Here is a 21,540-nt window from a genome sequence, read left to right as displayed (position 1 = left end):
TAATGCCGCCAAAAAGAAGAGACAAAGGAAAAGGCATAGCCAAAGACATTGATCCTAAAGCCACCTCTAAAGAATCCCAATCCTCTCCTCCTAAAGAAAAACTACTCTCCTCCGCCATGCCAATCAAATCTTGGATTGACATGACCAAGTAAACCAATGGATAAAATCCATCTCAAAATCCCCTGAGCTTATGTTTGCCATGCAAAGCCTCTCTCAAAGCCAAGAATCTCCAAAAGAGATTTCTGAAAAAGAAAGCCCTAAAGAAATTACAAAATCTTCCCAAAATATTATTGTTTCTGGTGAAAGTTCATATTCACAAATTGTTCTTTCACAACCAACAAAGAAAACCTTGGTTTGGTTTGATAAAGCCCATTTCCAAAATATTTTATCTATCGAAGATGGGTTTTACCATACTGACCCATTTCAAACACTTACAAAGTTTTTCCCTAAAGGCTGGTTTTTTAAACCATGGGATTTAACAAAACCCAAAAATTCATCCTTCGATCCTATTTCCTTTTAAAGAGTCAAACCCGATTACTATTAGGAAGAAAATTCCTGAGTAGAAACTTTCTGATAGTGATAGAACCATAGAATCTGAGCATCCACCTCTTCGGAGTTTAACCGTTGATCACGGTGAACCTCCTGTCCAAATTAGAGCCTCACCGTATAAAATCCCTAAACCTAATGATTCTGATACCAATTTAAGTAGTATTATTCAAAAGAATAATTTCTGTAATACTAACTTAAATACTATAGGAAATCAGTTAACGAGAATAGAAAGCCATTTTCAAAAGTCAACTATAGCTGTTTCCTCCGTTTCCCATATTCCTTCAAAATCGGATTCTGACAAAAAGCTTAAAGATCCTATTTTCAAACTTTTTTAGGTTTCGAAAACTAGTCAAAAGCTTGTCCAAGAGTCAAAATCGGATTTTGCCAAAGCCATTAGAGAAGGAAATAGGATCGAAGGATGGATATGCTTTCATTGGAATTCAATTTATTAAGAACTCAAATTAAACAATGCTTAGTTTGGGTCGGCTTTGTCAAAATTTTAAATTGAATTACCAGCTTTAAAATAAATAAATTTGCTTTGGAACGCGGTTGGTCAAGTTTTATGAAAAGTACGTGGCGTTGTATCTAGATCGATGCAGAGCCAGGTCTGCCTTTGGAGCCAGATCTGACTTAGAACAGATCAATATCCCGCGCGTTCTAGTTTCCAGCCGATATACCAAATTTATTTACCAACTATTTATTAAGTTCTTTAAGCAAGCCTAGCAACAAACATACATCTAAAGGCTAGGGTGCATACACAGTACCAGATCTGGATCCCAGAAATGGTGGTCTTAAGGAAAGGAGGGAGAAGAGAAAAATACAACTGAGGATTGAGATATGATCTCGTTGCCTCAGAGGAACGTAGCAGTTTTATGGCAGATCTGATACAGATCAGTCTGCAAAAGATGCATAAAATTTTAAATGCTTTAAATTAAATTGCGGAAATTAAAGTACAGAAATCTTAAACATACATGGAAAGCTTTAAATAAAATTGACAAGTGCTTTTAAAATAAAAACTGGAAATGAAATGCTTACATCGAATGCTTTTGCTTTGTAGATAAGAAAGGGAAATTATGGGAAATTAATCCGAAGACAGGAAAATTTCCTTTTGTCTTCTGATTCCTGATTCCTATTCCCAGAGAAAGAGAGAGAGAGAGTTTTAGAGAGAAAGGAGAGAAGAAGAGAGAGAAGTTCTAAACTTGAAAAAAATGAAAATCTGAGGAGTCTAAGTCTTCCTTCAGATTTATATACAAAATGAGCTTTACACTGTAGATTGTAGCGGAGTTGTAGCATACAGTAATCTTTGGAACTCTGCACTGTTCACTGTAGCGGAGTTTGAAGCAAACAATAAGCTTTGGATCGTATGTAACAGTGATCTTTGGAGCGTATGTTGGAATAGTGACTTTGTAGAAATACAATACGGGTGAAGAGACATGTGCGCTCTCACTTGTGTCCAGAGGACCACCCGAAGAAAGTACAATTACAAGAAATAAATACCTTTTTTTTTATATGATTACAATCATTATTTGGAATGCTTTAATGGGGAGAATATGCCGAAGCAGTCATCTTCAATTTCATCACCAAGGGAAATAAAAGAGACATTACAAAAATCAATCCTCAGTTGTATTGATATTAGGACAAAAATCAAGAACATAGTTTAAACTTCCTAGAAACCTCTGTAATTGAGTCTTATCTAGGATTTTGTCTGGGAATTTGTCTGCAAAGACAAGGGAATAGGATCGAAGGATGGATATGCTTTGATTTTTTCAATCGAAGGATGCATTTCCAAATTTCTAACAAGGATGGTAAATCAGCACAGATTTCTTTTTCTGATACCAGACAGTTATGCCTTTTGGGTTAAAGAATGCACTTTCGGAATTTCAAAGAATTATGAATGACATCTATAACCCTTTTTCCAAATTTTGCATTGTTCTCAAAATCCCCTGAGCTTATTGTTGTGCAAATTTTAATGTACTCGCAAGCACACGAATCTATTGTAGTATAGACTAATGGTAACGAGTGTCGATCCCACGAGGAGGTGGATTTTAATTGTGTGTAGAATTAATTTTGTAAATGGGTGATTGGATTTGTGGTGGAAATGATTTGGAATATGCTAAAACTTAAATTAAAATGGCGAGAATAAATTCTAAAGTTGGAATTGAAATGGCGAGAATAAATTGAAGAGAATTCTATTAAAATGACGTACTTGGGTATCTGGATCTGTATCAACATGCATCATGGGCTAAATAATCCTTATTAATGCCAATTAAATCATGAGGGGGGAATCCACACCTCATGAACCACGCTCTAATCAATATGGTGCTAAGGGCTTATCGTGCCAAATAATAATAACCTTGTACTAGAGGGCCGGTGAAACCAAGGCGGTACTAGACAAGATTAGTATTATTTGTCGACGAGAAGTCAAAACATCCACAAAAAACTAGAGGGGAAGAGAAAATAAATTTACCAAATTAAGCCCATGACACATGTTGAGACTTCACCTTCAACCCAAGCTTGAAAGAAAATTAGCCACTCATGATTGAACTAGGGGCAAAATGGGAATTTATTAAAATACGAAGAAAATACAAGATGGAGAAGGAATTACAGAAAATGGATCCCAAAAATGGATTCAGAGATATCAAATTAGGGGGGGACGCCCCCTTTTTATAGATACATGGAGTAAATTATGGCCATCAGATTAAAAACAGTTTGGACGCTCAGGATTGTGTTGAGTGTTAGAAAATGCATATTTATAAAGGAGAAAACCGTCATTTTACATTTTAAGTCTTACTAACAACCCTTACTTTTATATATTTAACCTTCTTGTGATTTAATTACATGTGTTTTATTTTAATTAAGTATTTTATGTATTTTAGGGGTATTATAGTCATTTCACAATAAAGGAGAGATCAGACGGCAAAACGGACATCACTTTTGAACTCAGGATGGTCGAAAACCTTAGGAGGAGCATAAAAGGAAAAATGGCACTATTCACATGTACGGTACTATTCACGTGTACGGTACTGTATACGTTACTGTTCACGACACTGTTCACATAGACGGATGATGACGTGGCATTGACCGATGATGTGGCATTGACTGATGAGGTGTCACGATCCTGTTGGACTAAAATTCTTATGTACTGTTGATGGTGACGTGGCAGCATATCAGTGGACGAAAAATCTCGCGTACGGTGCATGCATCACACAGGATTATTTTCAACCAAACCGCGTTACTGTTCATCCGGGTCAAACCGCGTTCCTGTTCAAAGTCGGGTCAAACCGTGGTACTGTTCATCCGCGTGGTCAAACCGTGGACTGTTGACTGATGACGTGGCGCAATCCTGAGCGTCCAAACTGTTTTTAATCCGATGGCCATGATTTACTCCATGTATCTATAAAAAGGGGGCCTCCCCCCCCTAATTTGATATCTCTGAATCCATTTTTGGGATCCATTTTCTGTAATTCCCTCTCCATCTTGTATTTTCTTCGTATTTTAATAAATTCCCATTTTGCCCCTAGTTCAACTATGAGTGGCTAATTTTCTTTCAAGCTTGGGTTGAAGGTGAAGTCTCAACATGTGTCATGGGCTTAATTTGGTAAATTTATTTTCTCTTCCCCTCTAGTTTTTGTGGATGTTTTGACTTCTCGTCGACAAATAATACTAATCTTGTCTAGTACCGCCTTGGTTACACCGGCTCTCTAGTATAAGGTTATTATTATTTGGCACGATAAGCCCTTAGCACCATATTGATTAGAGCGTGGTTCATGCGGTGTGGATTCCCCCCTCATGATTTAATTGGTATTAATAAGGAATATTTAGCCCATGATGCATGTTGATACGGATCCAGATACCCAAGTACGTCATTTCAATAGAATCCTCTTCAATTCATTCTCGCCATTTTAATTCCAGTTTTAGAATTTATTCTCACCATTTTAATTTAAGTTTTAGCATATTCCAAATCATTTCCACCATAATTCCAACCACCCATTTACAAAATTAATTCTATATATAATTAAAATCCACCTCCTCGTGGGATCGACACTCGTCACCATTGATCTACACTACAATAGATTCGTGCGCTTGCGAGTACATTAAAATTTGCACAACAGATTGTGCCACGTCATCAGTCAACAGTCCATGGTTTGACCACGTGGATGAACAGTAACACGGTTTGACCCGGATGAACAGTAACGCGGTTTGGTTGAAAATAATCCTGTGTGATGCATGTACCGTACGCGAGATTTTTCGTCCACTGATATGATGTGAATAGTGCCATTTATCCTTTTATGCTCCTCGTAAGGTTTTCGACCGTCCTGAGTTCAAAAGTGATGTCCGTTTTGCCGTCTGATCTCTCCTTTATTGTGAAATGACTATAATGCCCCTAAAATACATAAATTACTTAATTAAAATAAAACACACGTAATTAAATCACAAGAATGTTAAAAACATAAAAGTAAGGGTTGTTAGTAAAACTTGAAATGTAAAATGACGGTTTTCTCCTTTATAAATATGCATTTTCTAACACTCAACACTTATGTTTGCCATACAAAGCCTCTCTCAAAGCCAAGAATCTCCAAAAGAGATTTCTGAAAAAGAGAGCCCTAAAGAAATTACAAAATCTTCCCAAAATATTATTGTTTCTGGTGAAAGTTCATCTTCACAAATTGTTCTTTCACAACCAACAAAGAAAACCTCGGTTTGGTTTGATAAAGCCCATTTCCAAAATATTTTATCTATCGAAGATGGGTTTTACCATACTGACCCATTTCAAACACTTACAAAGTTTTTCCCTAAAGGCTGGTTTTTTAAACCATGGGATTTAACAAAACCACAGCCTTATTATCAAAGCATTTTGGAAGCCACTGAGTCAGTCAAATTCAAACATTTTTATCTCAGTGACTCCCATTCTGAGCCGGTCTATTCTACGGCCACAATCTTAAAAGTCTTGAGCCCAAACCAGTGGGGTGATCTACTCCACAACCAAAAAAGATTTCCCTCCAATTTTCAAATGCGTTTACCACATTGCTTGACCTATTCCTATTGGGATTATCAACAGGCCTATTACAACACATTTTTTATTCAAAATCCAAAGAAATCCCATTCTTGGTTATTTTTCTTTAACTCCAAAATAACCGTTCAAAGCCTCCCAAATTGGTTCCATCATTGGTGGAATTTCTTTGGCCCAATACCTCAAATCTTAACTCCAAATGCCATCCATTGTTTAAACTTATTTAAAGCCCACTATGTTCCTTCTGATTCCGAAAAAATGTTTCCTCCTTTTCTCTGTTTCTGTACAAACTTCTTCCTTCCATGGGTCTGGATGTGGAACCTTAGGTATCACACCCAAGAATCTCAAATCATCCTTCAAAGAACTTTCAAAGTCAAATAGTGGTCAAAATTTGATGAACAATCTAAAGTTGCCCCCCTCCTTGGGTTTGTAATGTGCTAATATCAATACATCTAAAGGCTAGGGTGCATACACAGTACCAGATCTGGATCCCAGAAATGGTGCTCTGAAGGAAATGAGGGAGAAGAGAAAAATACAACTGAGGATTGAGATCTGGTCTCGTTGCCTCAGAGGAACGTAGCAGTTTTATGGCAGATCTGATACAGATCAGTCTGCAAAAGATGCATAAAATTTTAAATGCTTTAAATTAAATTGCGGAAATTAAAGTACAAAAATCTTAAACATACATGGAAAGCTTTAAATAAAATTGACAAGTGCTTTTAAAATAAAAACTGGAAATGAAATGCTTACATCGAATGCTTTTGCTTTGTAGATAAGAAAGGGAAATTATGGGAAATTAATCCGAAGACAGGAAAATTTCCTTTTGTCTTCTGATTCCTGATTCCTATTCCCAGAGAGAGAGAGAGAGAGAGAGAGAGAGAGTTTTAGAGAGAAGGGAGAGAAGAAGAGAGAGAGAAGTTCTAAACTTGAAAAAAATGAAAATCTGAGGAGTCTAAGTCTTCCTTCAGATTTATATACAAAATGAGCTTTACACTGTAGACTGTAGCGGAGCTGTAGTATACAGTAATCTTTGGAACTCTGCATTGTTCACTGTAGCGGAGTTTGAAGCAAACAGTAAGCTTTGGATCGTATGTAACAGTGATCTTTGGAGCGTATGTTGGAATAGTGACTTTGTAGAAATACAATACGGGTGAAGAGACATGTGCGCTCTCACTTGTGTCCAGAGGACCACCCGAAGAAAGTACAATTACAAGAAATAAATACCTTTTTTTTTATATGATTACAATAATTATTTGGAATGCTTTAATGGGGAGAATATGTCGAAGCAGTCATCTTCATTTTCATCACCAAGGGAACTAAAAGGCTCTTCATCTCCGGAGGTGCTTGAGGAGGAACTTGCAACAGATGTTTCAGACCTCGTGGCGAGAAGTTGTTGCATAACTTTAAAATACTCTTCTTCAGTTTTAGCACTGGATAAAAGAGATTGGGCTTTGGATTTTTGGGTTAAAAAGGTTTGTTGGGCTTTGGAAGATTTAATGGTTGGTTCAAGTAATCCTTTGGCAGAAAGCCAATTTCGGATTAAGGAGTCAGTTAATTTAGATTGTTCATCAAATTTTGACCACCATTTGACTTTGATATATATATATAGAGAGAGAAATGTTCCAATCAGGAATTTTAAAGTGCGGGAAAGTACGGGAAACTTTTTAAACCGCATGGTTTTAAAGGTTTAAAACTGTAAGCCTTCAAAGCCGTGTGGTTTTAAAGCTTTCCCGGACTTTCCCGCACTTTAAAATCCCTTATCAGAAAACTACTATATATATATATATATATAGAGAGAGAGAGAGAGAGAGAGAGCAGAGTTTGGATTATTATTAATTGTTCTTACAAAAATTAAAGGCTTGACATATTAAAATTTCTGGAGGCAGCTCCCCTTTGAAGTTATTTCCCATCAGATTTCTGTGAGAAATCTATATGCTGCGACTATTCTGGGTCAAATTTATTATGATACAACATACATTTCTACCTTTAATTACAGAGGGATATCCATTCTACCCAGCCCATATTCCTACCTTTACTTAGCGTGGTTTGCCAACGGAGTATATGTCAGAGTTTGGTTAACAGTTTTATGTAGCAAATTATTAAACTCCAACAAAAGTAGATTGTTTACACAGAGAGTGTTGCGGAAACGTGGGTTGAACAATTACTAATACTGCAATTTCTGAAGAAATATAAATGTGGTGTTAAACAAATGCAAAGAAAATATAACACAATGATTTACGTGGTTCGGCGTAATGCCTATATCCACGGGTAAAAACTGAAAGATAATTTTACTAACAATGGAAATTTAAAAAAGTGGGAAAAACTCACAAAACTCACAATCCCAATACACCCAAATGGAATCTCACTATAATACTCAAGTGAAAGCTCTCTCAAATTCTCTCAAAGAACTCACTTGCAATTGCTCTCTCCTCTCAAATTGGGATGATTAACAAATGAGGAATTGCCTTCTATTTATAAGGAAAAATGGGGTGCACTATTGCACCAACCCTAACAAAATTGTCAACATAAATTAGGCACCTACCTTAGGAATTTGTCTTCAAATTTGCTTCTCCAAAGTTGAATGCATGCATGGCAACAACCTGTCAAATATTTGTGCCACCAACCTCCAATTTGTCAAGAAAAAACCGTGTGGAAAATAAGCTTTGTGGGCTGACTTTTCAACAATTCTCCACCTCGGCGAAGATTTAGTAAATCTGAGCCGACTATCAACAAACTACCTTCTAGTTTCTGCCTTCTCTGGCTGCTTTTAAACTTGTAAGATGTTGATCAAGTTTAGACAATGCTCAAACTTGATCGCCATCACTACCTTGGTCAACAAATCTATGGGATTATCCGCAGTTTTAATTTTCTGAAGAAGAATCTTCCCCTCATCAATAATTTCCCGCACAAAGTGAAATCGTACATCGATGTGCTTCGTACGCGCATGATAAACTTGGTTCTTCGTTAAGTGAATAGCACTCTGACTATCGCAATACACATTAATGTGCTCTTGTGCCAATCCCAAGTTTTTAAGCAAACCTTGTAACCAAATAGCCTCTTTAACAGCCTCTGTAATTGCCATGTACTCGGCCTCTGTGGTCGACAGTGCAATTGTAGACTGTAGTGTAGACTTCTAACTAATTGGCCCTCCAGCAAAAGTAAATACATATCTGGTGGTTGACTGTCGTTTGTCCAAATCACCAGCATAATTAGAATCAACGTACCCAATCACACCTTGACCAAGTGTATCACCTCTTTCAAATAGTAAACCAACATTCACGGTCTTCTGAATGTAAAGCCATTTCACAGCTTGCCAATGTCCTTTACCAGGATTATGCATATATCTGCTCACTATACCAACTACATGTGAAATGTCAGGCCTTGTACACACCATTTCATACATCAAGCTACCCACTGCATTTAAATACGGAACTTGTAACATGTATTCTCGTTCCGCATCTGTTGAAGGAGATAATTGTGCAGAAAGCTTGAAATGAGAAGCCAACGGGGTACTCACAGGTTTTGTCTGCTCAGTCATGCCAAACTGTTGTAGTACCTTCTTCAAATATTGCTTCTGAGACAAGCTTACTTTACCACGAGCTCTATCTCTGCATATCTCCATGCCAAGAATCTTCTTGGCTTCACTTAAATCTTTCATTTCAAATTCTTGATTGAGTTGAGTCTTCAACTTCTCAATCTCATCTTTGCTCTTCGATGCTATTAGCATATCATCGACATACAATAGCAAATAAATGAAAGATCCTTCTTGTAACTTGCGAAAATCTATACAATGATCAAATTTATTTCTTGTGTACCTTTGCTCTTTCATAAATCGATCAAATCGCTTATACCACTGCCTTGGAGATTGTTTCAATCCATAAAGCGACTTTATCAATTTGCAAACCCAATTTTCTTTTCCAGCAACCTTAAATCCATTTGGCTGACTCATGTAGATTTCCTCTTCCAAATCACTGTGTAAAAATGCAGTTTTTACATCAAGTTGAACTAGTTCAATATCAAATTGCGCAACCATGGCTAGCAAAATTCGAATAGACAAGTGTTTCACAACTAGAGAAAATACCTCATTGTAGTCTATTCCTTCCTTCTGAGTGTAACCATTTGCTACCAATCTAGCCTTGTATTGAATTTTATTTTTACGAGGAAATCCTTCTTTTTTGCATATACCCATTTGCACCCAATTGCCTTCTTCTCCTTGGGCAGTGTAACTAACTCCCAAGTTTCATTTTTGTGAAAAGACTGCATTTCTTCGTTCATTGCTTTCGTCCACTATATACTTTCTGAATTACTTACTGCTTCTCTGTAAGTGGAAGGAACATCATCATCTACAATTGGAAGTGCATAGGCCACCATATCAACAAAGCGAGCAAGTCTACGAATCTCTCTGCGTGGCCTTCTATATGCAATTGAATCTTGTTGCTGTGAAGGTTCCTGAGTCAAAACCTCTTCATCATCTTCGGTTGATGGAGAATCACTATCCATCTCATCGACACCAGCTGGATCAGCTTTAACTTTTTCAAACTCTACCTGCTGCAAAGTGCTACTAGTCTTGTCATCCTCTTAAGAATCTTTTTGTTTCAACATGGCTGATTCATCAAAAGTTACATCTCTGCTGAAAATAATCATCTTCGTAACAGGACACCAGAGATGGTATCCTTTTACTCCACCAGTTATACCTATGAACAATGTTTTCTTTGCCCTTAGGTCTAACTTAGATTCATTTACATGATAATAAGCAGTTGAACCAAAAACATGTAAAGAATTATAATCAGTAGCAGGTTTACCAGTCCACATCTCCATGGGTGTTCTGCCCTCAATTGCAGTAGATGGCAAACTGTTGATTAGATGGCACGCATATACAACTGCCTCAGCCTAAATCTCTTTGCCCAATCCAGCATTGGACAACATACACCGAACTTTCTCCAGTATAGTCCGGTTCATGCGTTCTGCCACCCCATTCTGTTGTGGTGTATCTCGAACAGTGAAATGTCGCACAATACTCTCATCTTGGCATATTTGAAGAAATGGATCATTCTTATACTCACCATCATTGTCTGAGTGAAGTCTTTTGACCTTTCGACCAGTTTGAGTCTCGACCATTTTCTTCCATTTCAGAAATATGCCCAAAACTTCATTTTTGTTCTTCATTAAATACACCCACACTTTTCTTGAATAATCATCAACAAAAGTAACAAAATAGTGCATACCTCCCAAAGAAGCTATTTTGGTAGGTCCCCACATATCACTGTGAACATAGTCCAGAATTCCTTTTGGATCATGAATTGCTGAACCAAACTTTACCCTTGTTTGCTTGCCCAGAACACAATGTTCACAAAATTCTAATTTGCAAGAATTTGTACCTTTCAATAAGCCTTGCTTCGCTAAAGTCTGCAAAGCTTTTTCACCAGCATGTCCCAAACGCATATGCCACAACTTGGTTGCTTCTGAATCTGCATCTTTTCCAGAATCTATTGATGCTGATCCAATAATTATACTTCCTTGGAAATAGTACAAGTTATTTCTTCTTGTGCCTTTCATCACTGTCAGCGCCCCAGCTACTATCTTCAACAATCCATCTCTTAAAGTGATTGTGAGCCCTTTAAATTTTAAGACTCCTAATGAGATGAGATTTTTCTTCAAGCTTGGCACATAGCGAACATCTGTCAAAACTTGGATTGAGCCATCATGATTCTTTAATTGGATTATACATATTCTCATGGTTTTACAAGCATTGTCATTGCCAATAAAAACAACTCCACCGTCTAGCTCCTTGAAGTTAGAAAACCAGCCCTTGTTAGGACACATATGATAAGTACAACCCGAATCCAAAATCCACTCATCTAAGTGACATATCAATGTCATGCCAACCAAACTAAAGTCTGACCCCTCATCATGCTCTGCTACACATGCATTAGAAGTAGGCTTGCCCTTTTGTAACTTAGGATAATTCTTTTTCCAATGCCCTTTCTCGCGACAAAAAGCACATTCATCTTTGGCAGGTCTCCCTTTAGACTTGTTCCTTTTTCCAGGTTTGCGGCTTTGCGAATGACCTCTCGCTGTCAGTGCTTCTGTAACTGTATCTCTGTGATCCTTTCTGTCTTTCTTTCTGGTCTCAGAGTTGTACAATGCACTGCATACAGCATCGAATGTGACATTGTCCCTCCCATGAAGCAAAGTAGTGGTGAGATGATCATATTCATCAGGAAGGAAATTCAACAACAACAATGCCTTATCTTCATCTTCAAATCTCTCATCCAGATTTAGCAAATCCACCAATATCTGGTTGAATGAGTTCACGTGGTCATTCATTGACATGCCATGTGTATATGTAAATCGATAGAGTTTCTTTTTCATATAAAGCCTATTTTCAAGACTTTTCTTCATATACTTTTCTTCCAGTGTCTCCCACAATTTCTTTGCCGATGTCTCCCTTATGACATAATATTTCTAATCTTTAGCCAGACATAAGAAAATAGTACCACATGCCTGTCTATTGATTTTTATCCACTCCTTGTCATCCATCACGTCAAGCTTTTCTTCAAGAGCAACCTCCAACTCTTGTTGACATAAGACATCCAACACCTCACATTGCTACACACCAAAATTATTGGTACCATCGAATTTCTCCACTTCAAACTTTGCATTAGTCACAGTAGTTCTCGCTAATGAAGACGACGACGATGCCTCTGCCATCCTTTTTATCTCAAATTATCAATTTCTTCAACAATTATTTACACTTAAAAAACAACCTCTATGATGTTTATTTCGCGTGAATAAATGCACCAAGAAAGTTTAAAGGAGACTGGATGGGAACTCGGTCCCAATTAAAAACCAGAATCCTTAGACTCTTATCGCCTTTGTTGACAGAACTTTCCTAGATATGTAAAAATACACACTACTTACAATAAACTGTCTCCCAAGTATAAATGATCGTCTCCACCGTATTTGTAAACAGTACCATATATAGGAATAGTACCGTATAAGTGAACAGTACCGTATACTCCCAAGTACAAACCGTCGGCTCTGATACCACTTGTTGCGGAAACGTGGGTTGAGCAATTACTAATACTGCAACTTCTGAAGAAATATAAATGTGATGTTAAACAAATGCAAAGAAAATATAACACAATGATTTACGTGGTTCGGCGTAATGCCTACATCCACGGGCAAAAACTGAAAGATAATTTTACTAACAATGGAAATTTAAAAAAGTGGGAAAAACTCACAAAACCCACAACCCCAATACACCCAAATGGAATCTCACTAGAACACTCAAGTGGAAGCTCTCTCAAATTCTCTCAAAGAACTCACTTGCAATTGCTCTCTCCTTCTCTCAAATTGGGATGATTAACAAATGAGGAATTGCCTTCTATTTATAAGGAAAAATCGGGTGCACTATTGCACCAACCCCAACAAAATTGTCAACATAAATTAGGCACCTACCTTAGGAATTTGTCTTCAAATTTGCTTATCCAAAGTTGAATGCATGCATGGCAACAACCTGTCAAATATTTGTGCCACCAACCTCCAATTTGTCAAGAAAAAACCGTGTAGAAAATAAGCTTTGTGGGCTGACTTTTCAACAGAGAGTACCCAAGTTTCAGTTGACACATAAAAGAATAAAATGAATAGGCTTACAGAGAATAGAGGTTGACCCATTTTGCAATGAATATGGGGATCGGACCAGACAAATTATTCCCAGCTATTTCCCTGCATTGACAAATAAAATTTCCACTACTGATATTTGCAGACTTCAAACAATAAGCAAGAAAAATCTAGGCCAAATTAATTACAATCCTTAAAAATAACAACAACAATAACAATTAGAAAATGAACAAACAGGACACTTACAAAATCGTCAGATTCTTTAGATTCTCATAATCTTTTGGCAAATCCCCCCTTAAATTGTTGGATGTCAACCACCTGCAACCACATGAAAGTTACTTTTAGGTTATATTTCCTGAAAAAAGTGTTGTAAATTTTATTGTGGTGTTGGTACGTACGTAGATGAATGATTGACATATAATAATTGCATACCAGCCAATATGTGAGCACGCGCGTGCACGTGTGCACGTATAAATGACTTTTCAAGTACAAGCATATATTTAGTACATAATTAGTTACAAGCATATATGTACACGACGAGATCAACATCCTAATTAACCATTTTATAAATTCTATAAATAACTACTTACACACACCCTTACAATTCTTGAAGATTGCTTAATTTTCCAAGTTCTGGTGGGAGTGTACCTCTGAGTCCATTCTCCGGCACAGATCTATATATTAGAAAATATATATGAAATTAAAAATTGTATTGTATTTTCAAAGAAATAAGCTAATTATTGATTTAAGCAGCTGGCTTTATAATTTTAAAAGTAGAGTGAGATTTCATACAAAACCCCGAGCTGAGAAAGGTCTCCCAGTTCACGAGGAATTTCCCCCGATAGCTGATTGCTCCATAGTTGCCTAAAATGCCCAGAAGTACATAGTAAGATAAATGCAAATGCAATTTTTGGAGTAACTAATTAATTGAATATTTCAATATTTTACTTCCGAATTTTTCGTTGAAAGAACTGTCGGATTTTGCGGAGCAAATGTTAAGTGCGATTTACTCATATTTTCAGATAAATTGGCTAAATATGGGAGTTGTGGAATCTGAGTTTTTTTGGTGGCCGGATTCTCCTGTTGCTATTTTGCCTTTCATTTGTTAAACATGCTCAAGGTCTTCCAAAGCTATGGGTTCAGGTAGTTTATGGTTGTATGTGCATTGTTACATGCATTTTGTTTCCTAGTAATTATTGCTATGTTGCTCTTCGTTTTTCATATTGGTCATATGTTTTGTTTTCTTAATTTTTAAAGGATAAGATTCATTGCGTATCCTCATTTAAGTGTCTTTTTTTTTGTGCCCTCGGTAGTAAAATTTTTCTTGTACCCTTTAGATTTGCCTAAAAAACAATAAAATAAATTGCATTGCATGTGAAGATTCTTACAATGTTTGAAGAGATGACAAGCGCCCCAACGATGGTGGTATCTTCCCCGTGAGTAAGTTCTGGCCCAGATCGCTACGGCAGGAAATCATAGACGTATGATGGTACTTCATAGTAAGAAAATGAAGGGAACCAAAAATCTTCTATCCATTGAGATTTCATATCTCTTTGTGTGTGTGTGTGTGTGTGAAAAAGCATGCATAACGTACAAAATTATATAGTAATGATAAAACATCCTAAAATTTGAATCTTAAAAATTTGAAATGTCGACTAAAATTCCTTGGGATGGCATGACACTTCACCGATTTGGATCCTCTTCGAATTCAATGCCGTCTGTTATTGGCAGTTGGCCCCCAAGGGCCTGGCCAACTGGTTAATAACAAATGTCAATAGAGCTTTAAAAATTCAGGATAGTGGAGGAGAGAATCTCAATCTGACACTTCACTTAGAGACAAAATATGAAGGAATAATTTTAACTAAATGATCGTAGTAACTAATAAAAGACTTACAGCATTTGTAGGTTCCTCAAATTCCCCAAGCTTGTTGGTATGGTCCCAGTTAATTGATTTTTTGATAAATCTATAGTCATCACACAAATCCAGAGTGTGTCTGACGAAAAGGAAAAAGAAAAAGAAAAAAGGAGCTATAATTGAATTACTTGCGGCAAGTGAGGACTTACAGAGTGATAAGCTGAAATAAATACCCAATGTGGTAAGGAATGGAACCATGAATTGTGTTGTCGGATAGATCGCTGTTGAGTTTTGACATGTATAAAACCATATCAAATATGTATGCATGTATTAATTAAGGCAAGAGCCAAGCTTACCACGATATATATATATATAGTTGTTTAATTTATTAAATTTAGTTATAAAAGCTTATGCAAAATGATTGATCATTGAATTAATTAATTAATTAATTGTACATACAGTATCTGCAGGTATGTCAGAGCAGCCACACGTTCTGGGATTTTTCCAGTTAAGCCTACTCTCTCCATGATTCTGTATACAAAATGATTAACATGCAGTTAATAATGGAAATTAGCCTTGCTTTTGTTATGACTGTCAAGGCAAGTAATTAGATTAGAGTTGGAACATATACATGCCGGAGATGTGCGGGGTCCCTTTATCGACGAGCCAAGTGATGGTAATATTGGAACTAAGCTTTGGCGTCTCACGGCAATATGAACTAAATTTGGGTAGTTGTGCCCTCCACTGCAAACTGGACATCATGTCCGTGAGACCGGCCACTGCCAATAATATTTCCGACAAGAAATGTTGTTAAACTGATCATGAGCAAATGGATCTATGCCAGCTATATAGCTACAAGACAAACATTCGTTCAACTCTTAATTAATTTTTAAAAGTTGCATGCATTATCGAATTTGCTATCTAATTATAATTTCGTTTGTTTTAACTTTTACCAATTCTCAATACAGAGAATTTATGCGCACCTGATAATTATTGATCATATTCATATATATATATATATATATATAGTCATTATCTAGCACGGATAAAACATTGTATTGTATTATAGTTAATTGCAAAAAATGATAAAAACATGTTGATACTATATGGTGTTATCCCGAGTCTGCATTTAAAAAAATGAAGACATCTGCATTTATATATAAAGTTCGGAAAAGCTATTATGTCGTGCGGTTTAATAGTGTTATGTAATTATACTATTAAACCTCATGGCTTAATAAGTTTTACATGCATTAAATTACTATTAAACCACATGCCTTAATAATTTTCACAAACATTAAATTTAATAGCTTTCACGGACTATAACAAAATTTAAGATCTTGGATTGGAACATTTCTTGATTTTAAAATAAGGGAATTTATAATGTAAGAGACAAGTTAAAAGACAAAGAAACACATATTTTCAATATACTATCAGACAAAATACATTATAATAGAGTTTTTTTTTTTCTTTTAAGATATTCTCTATTTGTAAATTTATGTACTACACACACACACACTCATATATGTGTGTGTGTGTGTGTGTGTGTGTGTGTGTGTGTGTGTGTGTGTGTACGTGTATATATATATATATATATATATTACAACACATCATGCATATATACGACTATATATGTATATTAAAAATTCAGACATCTGATTCAAATAATTAGCTTAATTCTTATGTACTTGTATGTATATAATAATGCAAACCGCATTCTAGAGAACCAAAAACCCTCTAAAATTATGGAATTTACATGAGATACAAAGAATTATTAGCATATATTACCTTCACCACGAGGTAGATCACCTACTTCAATACCATTTTCAGCAGCACTCCGAAATTTGAACTTGGAGCCAAGTTGACAAAGAACAAACAAAGTTAGTAAGAAAACAGTCTTAGTAATTAGAACCACGCGATGCCCAGCAGAACGTTCATCCATTTTTTTTTTTTTAACTTTTAATTCCTAGCTGGCTGTTCTAAACTTTCAGCTCGCTCACTCACTCACTAGCTAGCTAGCTCTTGTCTGGCTGCACTAATTCGAACATTTCTATTGCCGATATTTTTATATAGGAGAAGAGATGCCAGTCTTGATTAAATAACGCACACCTGTGCTTTGTATTTTGAGGGTACATGAGTAATTATCCAATTCAGAAAAGGAAAAGGAAAAAGCTAAAAAGGAAAACGAGGTGAAAAACGTTGTGATGGATTAATTAAAGTCGAATCTATTTGGGTAATTAGAAAGTATTTGTCAAAGGGATGATTAAAGTTTAATATATTTGTGATTGATTAATGTCGAAAGCTATTGGACATAAGAAGCACGTTTACTTTTTTTTTTTAATTAAAAATCCACCAAGGTGGTGGGGTTAGGCCAGATCATTATCTGTAAATAAATCAATAATCAATCAATGAATATAAGGAGGGGGATATAAATCAAAACCTCTCAAGAGAAGTAAAGTAAATGATTTAGCGATCAATATATAACCAATCCAAATCTGATTAATGTCGAATATTTGGAATTTTGAGAGTATCCAAATGCAAAATGCCCGATAAACCAGCTGGAAGTCTCTAGGATTGAAATCGCTGACAAGTCTGATGAGTACAAGCCTAGTTGGCCATAAAGTCAGCAGCTGATGTAGCTTCTCGAAAAACATGTCTAATAACAATAGATGGGCTAGAAGCCAATGCCCGAACACGACCAAGGAGATAAGCAAAATCCCACCGCACAAATCCACTTGAAATAGCCCAAGAAACCACAGTGGCTGAATCAGATTCCATCAAGACGTGTGGTGCACGCGAGGTATTCACTTGGTTAGGTTATGACAAGGTGGCCACAATCACTAGAGCGTGTCTCATACTCTGTAAGATTCCAATAGTTTGTAATCTCTTGAACGTAGTGAATTATTTGATATCTAAATGTGACTCTATGGACACAAGGATTTGAATCCCGAACCATGTAAAAATCCTCTTGTTTATTTTATTTTTACACATTAATTTGTTTAATTCGCCTTTAATTAAACTCAGCAAACCTACTAAAATTGGATCTATCATATCATTTTTATTTCATTAATAATGTGTGATTTAATGCTAATACATAGAGTAATAATCCTGGTCAATTTTCTTTTTTCTTTTTTCTTTTTTATAAACAGAATTAATTTATCAAAAAATAAAAGAAGGGAATTACAACTGTCCTGAGGGATATAATGAGTCTTTTTTTTTCAAAGGCCACCGCAGCCAAACACAATAGTTGACATTTTTTTATTACAAATTCAATAGTTGATGTTGATCTATTTAGTACATTAACCTAAATCAATGGGGTATGGCTATTTAATCCCACTAACATACTTTTTTTTTATGCGAATACCACTCGTTGGTGGGGGGTTGAGCGGGACCCCTATTTGTCATTTAGAACAGATAATGAAAAATGCATCTGTAGGGGGACATAAACCAAAACCTCTAATCAAGAGAAATAAATACAACAGTAAAAGAAATGATTAAGGCATAGCCTAACATAAGAAGCATAATAAAATGACTAATGTAGACGGTGATAATATCTCTTACGATACTTGCAGCCGGTAAGTTACTTAATGCCCTTTTTCGAATGACCGACAACGTTAAAATCAGGACTATAGTTAATTCTCTCAGAATTCTCAGGTGCAGATAGAAAGTGGTCATTATTTGCCAGGTTCTCATCAAAACTATCATCATTATCAGTATGAGAATTGTAATGCCTAAAATTTGTGCTGGATGCTCGATGAAAATGTAGATTATACTCACCAAGTTCTCGGATCCTAGAATCATGAGTCGTGACATTCTGGCCCATTGGCTCTTAAATGGGAGTAGAGTTTGTAGCGTTAGCTCGATTCTCCGCAGGTAAGACAATCGGAGACCCCGCATCTGCAATCTGCTTACTGATGGAAGGCTCAGGTCGTGGAGTATCTAATGGTTGTGGAGTACCTGACGGTAGAATGATCCATTGATCCAAAATACCTCTCAGCCCACGTCTGCACCCTCTTATACCTCAGTTTTGAATTTTGTCCCCAATCTGAATCAAAATAAACCCACAAAAAAAATCTTATGTGGATATTATAAACGGCTCAACCAGCTCGACAATTCCGATCAAGACCGTCACTGCCTTCGAGGGAGAGGCTAACTTGCAATTTTCCACCACGGAAATTCAAGCGATGGTCATTCCTTTCAAGCTGACATTGGTAGGTAAAATTTCTTACAACATACTAGTATGGAATTAATTCATAAATTTTTTACTACTTTGAGATTGAAGGGAATTTCTAAGGTGTCCCTTTTAGATAATCGACATGTGTTAATTCAATTGGATGTTGAGAAGGACTACTCTTGCCTATGGGTTAGGCAGACATGGTACATCAACGGAAGTGTCATGAGAATTTTTAAATGGACCACCAATTTTTGATATTTCGAGAAGTCCCCTATAGTCCTAGTATGGATATCGTTTCCTTACTTGCATGTCCACTTCATGCACTGTAAGGAAGCATTATTTTCTATTGCATCAGCTATTAGTAAGCCATTGCGAATTGACCAAGCTACTATCTCTTTAGCTCGTCCTTATGTACCTAGGTATTAGTGGAGTATGATGTCACTCAACCTCCGTTGCCACGGATACGAATCGGTGTGGGAGATTCTAGATTTTGGCAAAGTGTAATTTTTGAGAAAATCCCACTCTACTGTCCTTCCTGCAAGCACCTTAGTCATACCACTGAGACATGTTACATAGCCAATCCTGAGCTCCATCCCCAACGGCCCAGTGGGAACTGGCATACCAGAGTAGATAATAAGGGATATAATGAGTCTTATTCCTTAAAATTTGTAAGAAGTTAAAGTAGAAAAAAGAAAAAAGTAAGAAGTTAAACCAAAAGAGGCAACTAAATAAAATGATATTTTAGAAACCCATTGGCATCATGAGAAACTAACTCCAAAATATCTGAAGGCGGAGTCTGCCACCATGTGAGAGACCCACAAATAAGACTTAAGTTAGCTAAATGATCCGCCACATAATTAGTTTCTCAAAAGATATGAGAGAATCTAAACGCCATAGAGTTGAGGAGATTACAACAATTCAATCATCTGTTATGAATACCCCATGGAGGATCGAGCGAAGGATTGGAAATAGAGTCGCTTTCTAGCCAAAGACGATACCAACCCTTGCCATGAGCAAATTCAGTAGCCAACGTAGCTGCCTATTTCAGCAAAGTAGTCAGTGTTAGTGCCTAAAGAAAGACCAAAAGCACCTAAAAAGATCCCGTGTAATCTCAAAAAACACCACCACAAATTGAGCTACCTAGATTACATTTAGATAAACCATCAATGAAAACATTCAAGAATGCAATAACCTTCCTAAAATTTGCTTTCATTTACTTTCATTTTCCTATTGTCAATAAAGCAGTTTCCCCTTTCTTCTTTTATTTTGATTCTCTTCATATAAATTAAACAGCCTATAATTGTCCTTCATGCCTGTTAAAAATTAAACAAGAATAGTATAAATTAATATTTTCAGGTTTTATCGGGCCCTTTGAGTGCGAATTCACATGCAAAGCAAAAGTACATATTCTCGTGATTTTATCAGTCTTCTTTTTTTCTTTTGCTTTTTGAAAAAGTTCTTCTTTTCTTGATAAGCAAACTAATTATTGATGGTATGTGACCCCAGACATTCGAACATTCAAACGAGTGAGAGGAATCGATCCAGCACCTTTTGCTTGTATGTGGTACACTGGCCTTGAAATCAGGGCGCGGATCCCGGTATAGAAAAAAGAAAAAGAAAAAATCAGTTAGTTTGATTAAAATTACGAAAATGCCATTAATTGTTAATTACGAAAATACCATCAACTGTTAATTACAAAATACCATCCATCATTATTACTCTTCCTTTACTTCCACCGACACCGTTAGAAAAAACAAAAAAAAATTCCCAAACCCTTCACGATTCTTCATTCTTCATCAATTCACATTTCATGATCCATTCATATCTTCCAATTTCTTTGCAATCTGTACATTTTTCTATTGGTATATTACTATACTTTTAGAATTTGCATAAATTATTTATTTTTTTAGATAGATTTTATTGATTTATTTTACATCTTATTTTAATTTATTATTTTGAATGTTTGATTGGCTTTTTTTTTGGTAATTAGTTTTGTGATTTATTAGTTTGAGTTGATTTATTGTTGTTATTTTTTCACTAATAATTTTTTAAAATGAAAAAGTTAAATAAAATTGAATTGTTTAATTTATTTAAGCATGCTAATTAAGCTTGTAATTATTAATTAATTTATTAATTTTTATGTGAGCTTTATCAAGACATCACTTCGCGATAAGATGGAACATAAGTTTCTTTCAAATTGTATGGTTGTTTATGTTGAAAGAAAAATTGTAGATACTATTCATTTAGAATTCATAATTGATAAATTTTGTTGTTTAAAACCGCAAAATGTACAACTTTAGTTATACTTTGTTTTGAATTACACTTTTTTCT

The 21,540-nt window shown here is 35.9% G+C and overlaps 1 pseudogene; it reads right to left on the bottom strand.

Annotated features, from left to right (window-relative positions):
- Positions 1–16,977, bottom strand: part of LOC18046951 — a 34,241-nt pseudogene extending 17,264 nt beyond the window's left edge.
- Between the last annotated feature and the right edge of the window lie 4,563 nt (positions 16,978–21,540).

The sequence above is a fragment of the Citrus clementina genome, unplaced genomic scaffold (assembly GCF_000493195.1).
Source record: "Citrus clementina cultivar Clemenules unplaced genomic scaffold, Citrus_clementina_v1.0 scaffold_3, whole genome shotgun sequence".
Classification (NCBI taxonomy): Eukaryota; Viridiplantae; Streptophyta; class Magnoliopsida; order Sapindales; family Rutaceae; genus Citrus; species Citrus x clementina.
The sequence above is the reverse complement of the archived record's forward strand: the minus strand, read 5'-3'. Positions and strand labels throughout refer to the sequence as shown.